The sequence below is a fragment of the Pinus tabuliformis genome, chromosome 4_2 (assembly GCF_031772625.1).
Source record: "Pinus tabuliformis cultivar Carrire ecotype Pingquan chromosome 4_2, CPIR1, whole genome shotgun sequence".
Classification (NCBI taxonomy): Eukaryota; Viridiplantae; Streptophyta; class Pinopsida; order Pinales; family Pinaceae; genus Pinus; species Pinus tabuliformis.
In genome coordinates this window covers 894,654,629-894,662,261 of record NC_142304.1, presented here as the reverse complement: position 1 = coordinate 894,662,261, position 7,633 = coordinate 894,654,629, and positions in this window count along the sequence as shown.

The window sequence follows — 7,633 nt, the reverse complement described above, 5'->3', positions numbered from 1 at the left end:
TCTAGGATCAACGAGGAGAGATTCTTCTGGGGAAGCGAAGAGGAGGTTTCTTCTGGATCAATGAAGAGAGGTTTCTTCTGGGGCAGCAAAGAAGAGTTTCCTCTGGGCAAGCAAAGAAGAGGTTTCTTCTGGGCAAGCGAAGGAAAAGGTTTCTTCTGGGGCAGCAAAGGAAGGATTCTTCTGGATGACTGAGATAGAGATCTACAAACTAAGTTTCTCTAAAGGAGACCAGTAAAAGCCTAGAGATCAAGATTCTCTAGAAGAAGTCGAGAAGAAGTAGTGTAAAGGATAGAGATCGAGTTTCTCTAGAAGGAGTTGAGGAGAGCAGTTCGAGATCAAGAAGAAAGTCGAGAAAGGAAAGAATCAGAGCATCAAGGTTAATGACAAGGTTCTTGTGAGGATACGAGAGTCAAGGGTCTGTGTCATGGTATCAGTACTTATCAAATGAAGATCCAAAAGAAAAATTTTGATCGGTTTTTCCTCTCAAGAGATGAGAGGTTTTGGCCCTGGCTAACAAGCCTACATACTGTGTCACTTGTCTTTTATTGTGCATATTGGTAATTGTGTTGATGAAAAGAACACAATAATATTGTAACGAAGAAAATATTATAAGCCAAGAAGTAAAAGTATATCACACGCAATTATCAAGCAGAGAAATATTTTAACTATCCATGCCCTAGATTTCTCAACACGCTCTAATACCACTTTTTTGGGAATCATAATTGTCGTTAGAACAAAACCGCATGTGTTAGTCAATGATCACATTGCCAGAGATAAGGGTCCATGAGAGACGGTTATCCATGTCGCGAAACACAAGGGAAGCGTTGGTTTATCTAATGTCCAACAAACCCGTCAGGCATGGACGCTATCGAAGGTGGCCACCCTAGAAGGTTGGAACCTCGAAGCATTGTGAGAATGAGTTATTAAAGGGGATTGAGGTTTGAGGGTTCCTGTTTACTAAGTAAAACAAAGTGCGAACCAAGCGTCTGAGGAACCCCTCGTTCTCCTTAAATTGAATGGATGGCAACTCATTATGAGAGTGGAAATGATGTTAGCATGATGTCTTGAAGGACATGTGGCAATCAGTTTGGGATTTTTGGGTACCCAAGGGAGCAACATACGAGTGACACATGGACCTCTCGTAAGTTGACACATGGTGTGGATGATGTTGGCATGATCCCACCCGGGCGATGATTGGATCTCAAAGGTCAGAAACCTTGTAAACGTGGATGGCTGATTGTCCCGAGGAACCACAGGTACCAGGGATTGTCAATTGACGACACACTGGTCAACGGAGAACTTCTCTGTCACTTGGGGTTGTTAACTCGAAAGTAGTCGGATATAGGTGTCGCAGTTGTGGGACCCACAGGAGCAACAAAAAATAGCGCATGGAGGGTCACGTGGCATCCCATAACACCGAAAGCCCATAACCATCACAAAAAGCAATATTGGAAGGTCGGGTTCTTAGGGAGAGGGCTCACTTGAGAGCTCGAGACATTCTGAGGACCTCGAAGTCATGACACGCCAGCCAGAAGGTCAAATTTTGGGCGGGGTGTCTTATGTTGAGAGTTGAGACGTCATGAGGGCCCCAAATTTGTGACACAGTAGCCAAAGATTGAGATTCTGGAGGGGACTCCAGATTGCAATCTCAAGGTGAGTTGGGGTCCGGGAGCCTCACCAAATTAGTCAACAGAGAAAACAAAAATATTATTACCCCATCCCTCAAATGTGAAATGAAGGGGTCAGGTACATTACAGAGTGGTATCAGAGCATCCAAGTTCAATACTTGGACTGGATGGGTTTCATCACAGGCAAGTGAGGAATTATTTCATTAAGTAATTATAAGGTATTGAGTCAGCCTGGATTGTGCTTGTTGTTTTTTTTAGGAAATTGTGATAAGGTAAGTTAGCAGATGGTTAACATCTCGATGGGAGCAAGATTATGGTTTTGAATACATTGTTATAATTAATTATGCACTAATTACACAATTGAATGACTATTGCATATCATTGTAAATGGCTTGTACGTCAACATCGTTGTTTTATTACTGCAGGAACTAATCCAGATGGATGTTGGTGGCCACCCACCTATCCCACTTGGACCCCCACAATTGTCTCTTTCATTTTTTCAACTTCCTTAATTGTAGCACAATTTACTATTTTTAGCAATTTTTCAGATCCTGAACTTCCGGAGCTGTTTTGAGGCCTTAAACGGCATTTTTTGGGAAATATGGGAGCAACATGTGTCCATGGACTGATGTTGCTCTTCCCAAAGTTGTAGTCCTCATATAGATATTTCTAACGAGCTATTGTGCGCGTCAAACGAAGATCGTATGCCAAAATTATGACCCCGAGAAGTTGATGTACCTATTTACCCAAAACGGGGCCCACAGTTTGGGGTTTCATCTCCTAGGGTTAAGTTTTTGTATGTTTAGGGTTTTCCATTATTTCTCAACAATAAATAGGCCTTCGAGACTTATTGTAACATAGTTCAGAGGCATGTAGCCACCACATCTCTTCTCAAAGATAAGCTACCATTACCCTAGCTAGTTTATTTCCATTTCTGTTTGTAAGCATATTTCAGTATTTTACAGTAATAAAATGAAGTATTATTTCCGCTGCATCTCCGTATTTATGGTTATATCTATAATCTATTGTGTTCCTGTTTAAATCTGGATCAGTGGTATCAGAGTAGTCTATTTTTTCTCTGTTTTTCTTTGCATGTCCCCAACGAGCTCGGGATATAAGGAGCTAGGGCTCGATCTGGTTAAACCTTTGCATGATCAGCCTCACAAATACCGACGGCCTCCCATGGTGGATGAAAAGAAAGATGAGGGGGCAAGAGATCCTATCAAAATCTTGCTCGAAGAAGCCCTCGAGTGACAAAGGAACGCGATGATGGAAAACTTTTCCCATATCCTTCAGCGGCTACCCAGAGGCGACGCATCAGCTTCCAACATCTACTTTGGAAACGCCACACCCTTTAAGGTACAAGTTAATTTTGAAATCCTCATCTTCGAGGGTAAAATAGACGCAGATGTCGTAGATAAATGGTTAAATATGCTAGAATGGTATTTTTCTGTTCATGATTTTTCTAGTCGGGAAAAGATTATTTTTTCTCTTCTCAAAGCAGCCCCCCACGTCAAGGACTGGTGGGAAACCTACTGCGAGCAGAAGGATGAAAATACGGGATCACTATTTTCAGCTGCACCCACTTGGAATTCATTCTGGGATGCCATCAAGGAGCAGTACTACCCTGTCAAAAGTTATGAGGACAAATACATAAAGTGGACCATGATGCGGCAGAGAAGGGACCAAGATGTGTTGGAGTTCACAAACATTTTTCATACCATTCGCACACAGTTGGGTATCAAGGACTCTGAGCTACATTTGGTACTCAAATATCATGGCTTCCTACACAAATACATCCAAGAAGAGATGGAGTTCCTGAACATCTCCTCGCTCGACACGGCATACCGATACGTTGCCAAAATCGAGCAGAATTTTAAACAAAATAAGTGAGACTTTGGATCTGCGAATCCGAAGAACAAAGGACAAAGCCAAGGCGGGGTGACCCAAGACAACTCGTCGAAGCCGCAAGAAAAGAACAACACCACGAAGTTGAAGAAGGACACAGGAAAGTGGTGTTAGTTCCATACGAGCCCCACTAACAACACAAGTGAGTGTCGGACCAAGCAGTCGTTGGTGGTCGAGTTGAAGGCTTCAGAATCAGATGCATGTTCTACCCTGAGTCAGAACCCGACAAGGGGAATTCCAAAGGGAAGCAGATCATATTGATGCGGATTCCAGTGCCACTGTTTCCACCGCCGAGATCCAGAAGAATGACACCGAAGATCCAAAGGAGGGGGAGCTACTTTTCCACTCACAAATGTGGGTGAAGGGTTCGCCGCTACAATTCATTGTTGACAGTGGGAGCCAAAAGAACCTCATTTCAGCAGAGGTCATGAAGCGGTTGGGCCTACCGACTACACCACACCCGCAGTCGTACAGTATCGAGTGGCTTCACCAAGGACTAGATCTCCGAGTTCGCCAGCAGTGTCGCCTTCCCTACATCATCAATCCCTTCATAGACGAGGTATTTTGTGATGTTGCACCTTTGGATGTTTGTGATGTATTATTAAGCTAGCCATACTTGTGGAGGCGACAAGTTGTGTATGAGTCAAGGCCTCATGCTGTCATTATTTCTTTGTGTAATTCATTATATAGGATACTAGAGGTAGCCCCACCTACTGCCACCTCTTTGATCTCTGCTAAGAAATGCAGTAAGATCATCTCACAGACTAGGAAATTCATTTTCTGTCTGGTTCGCTCCCAAAGTAAGGGGAAGATCGTCGCCACATCCATGACCCCCGTGAAGGGTTCCTCCACGCAGCAGCAGATGGATACGGTTATGAAAACAAATAGGAACATCTTCCCCTCACCCAAAGGGACACCGTTGCACTATCAGGTACCACGCAAGTTTTAAGTGGGCGACAAAGTCTGGTTGCATCTGCAGAAAGAACGCCTTACAAGAGCCCATCAGAAGCTCAGACCACTCCGACATGGTCCTTACACCAGTACCAAGGCTTCGGGAAACAATGCTTTGGAGCACAACATTCCCCCATTCCTTCTCTTGCACCGAGTGTTCAATGTGGACCGTTGTTGACCATGCTTCCCACCATTACTGGACACAATAGAGGTTGCAAAACAGCTCACTAGGGACCAAGTTCAACAAATGGAGGAACTCAACGCAATGGGGACCATTGCTTCCTAAGTGGGGAGGAATGATCCAGGTGGATGTTGGTGGCCACCCACCTATCCCACTTGGACCCCCACAATTGTCTCTTTCAGTTTTTCAGCGTCCTTAATTGTAGCACAATTTATTATTTTTAGTAGTTTTTCGGGTCCTGAACTTCCAGAGCTGTTTTGAGGCCCTAAACAACGTTTTTTTGGGAAATCTGGGAGCAACATGGGTCCATGGACCGATGTTGCTTGTCCGAAAGTTGTAGTCTTTTGATAGATCTTTCTAACGAGCTATTGTGCGCATCAAATGGAGACCGTATGCCAAAGTTACGACCCCGAGAAGTTGATGTACCAATTTACCCGAAACAGGGCCCACAATTTGGTGTTTCATTTCCTAGGGTTAGGTTTTTGGATGTTTAGAGCTTTCCATTGTTTCTAAACAATAAATAGGCCTTCGAGCCTCATTGTAACACAGTTCAGAGGCATGTAGCCGCCACATCTCTTCTTAGAGATAAGCTACCATCGCCCTAGCTAGTTTATTTCCATTTCTGTTTGTAAGCATATTTCAGTATTTTACAGTAATGAAATGAAGTATTATTTCTGTTGCATCTCTGTATTTATGGTTATATATATAATCTATTGCATTTCTATTTAAATACGGATTAGGAACCCTCATGAAAAATCCATGAATGCAAGCTCATGATCTCAATTTTGTGTTTGATTATTGTTTAAAATATCTAACAATGTGCGTTATTGAAAACACATCACAAGCAACATAACATAGAAAAGATATAGTGATGAGGACTAGAATGGTTGAATATAGTTCCGATCAGTCCCAACATGGAAGTGATGGAGTTAGAACCAATGAGGAAGAGAGATTAGTTGGGAAAGGGGAAGAAAATCACTCCTCGGATTGGATGGACACCTTAAAAATATTTCGAGATGAGGTGAGGAGATTTAAGGCCGATAATGAGAGGCTGGTAAGAGCCCAAGAAAGGAAGGTTGAGATCAATGCAGTCATCTTGCAAAGTCTCTCAGACTGGCAAAGGAAAAGGAAATCTAAAATGAGGACAATTCATAGAGACACAAAAAGCCTTCACGAGTCAAAATAAAACACCAATGGAGAAGATGGTGGTGGACCCAGAAAGAGGCCCATGCAAGGAAGTGAGGACATTGTGCTAGGGAGAGAACCTTGAGTACTCCAGGAAGAATGGCTAGAATGCAGGCGCCACGCTCGAGAAAACCGTCTAGCTCTTCTCTCTGAAGATACCATCACTCTCGCCATCACCATTTCTCAGAGAGCAGGTAAAGGGAGCATATGCCTAAACAATTCAAAAAAGAAAAATAGCCCACATTTGATGGGGATGTGAAGAAGGCAGAGGACGTTGAAGCATGGTTTTAAGGGATGAAGAAGTTCTTTAGAATACAAAATATGAAATCCAACGTTAACTCTTATAGATTTAAAGGAAAATATGACATCTCGTGGGAGGACCTAAAGAATACTAGACCCATTACTGAGAAGGAGTTGACATGGAAGGAGTTTGAGAAGATCTTCAGAGAGAAATACCTGTCTGAACACTACTATGACAATAAGGCAAAAGAGTTCTATGAACTCAAAATGGGTCAGATGACCAATGATGAATATGTCACCAAGTTTTTGGGACTACTGAGGTATGTACCATATCTCAAGGAAGAGAAAGTTAAAATTCATAGGTTCATCAGTGGGTTTCCCATGGTATTCAAAGATAAAATTGAATTATTGGAACCCCAGACCCTGAAGGACGTGATCAAGAAATTAAAACATTGCTATGAGCAAGAAAGGTGTAGGCCTGAGATTAAAATTGATTGGCCAGCGAAAAGCACCACCAAACGAAATAGGAATTGGTCCAGGAAGAACCCAGAAAGAAAAGCGGGAAACCCCCAGCGTAGACAAGACAGTCTCAGCAGAAGGCTAATGTTGCAGTTAAGAGAAATGAGCAGCAACCAACGTCAGCACAACCGAAGTTCGAAGGCCAAGAACCACTCAAGTGTTGGACCTGTGGTTGGAACCACAGGGGAAGGGACTGCCCACATGAATAGGAGGTTGGACCCAAGATCTATAGTGCTCAGGAAGCAAGCACGGTGGGCAAAGTAGCGCGGAGTATGCCAAGGGTTTATGCAACATTGGACAATCACCAAGCAGACCACCAAGCATCCATCATTGAGATGGAAGGTAATTTAAAAGAACAAGTTTCTATTTTGATTGATCTAGGTTCTAATTATAGCTTTGTCAGCCCATATCTTGACGAAAAATGCGGATTGGATAAGTAATTGCATAGAGAACCCTGGTTGGTTCAATTGGCAATGGGGACAAGGAGAAGAATCAACAATTGGGTAAAATCATGTGCATTTGAACTCAATGGCATGCTCGTAACAACCCACTTGAATGTGCTACCCTTGAGTGGGTATAGCATATTACTGGGCATGGACTGGATATATGTACACCAGACCAAGGTAGATTGCTATGAAAAGGAAATAGAATGCTTGGATGAGTAGGGAATGGAAAGGGTGTCGCAAGGCAAGAAAATGCCCACATTAGTGAGGTTGATCACTTCTATGCAAGCCAAATGCAACAACAAGAAGGGATGTGCATTGTTTGCAGTACAAGTTTGCAAGAACGAGGGAGCCAGTACAACAACAAAAGATGAGGAAGTTGAATTGTTTCAAAAGTACCCTGTTTTGCAACAATATGGGATGCCTTTCTAGTGGAGGTTCCTGGATTACCTCCCCATAAAGAGAGATTTTTCTATTGAGCTGGTACCTAGAGCAACACCAGCATCTAAGGCTCCATATACAATGAACACCCTAGAGTTGGTTGAGCTAAAACTGTAGCTGAAGGAAATTCTTAACAA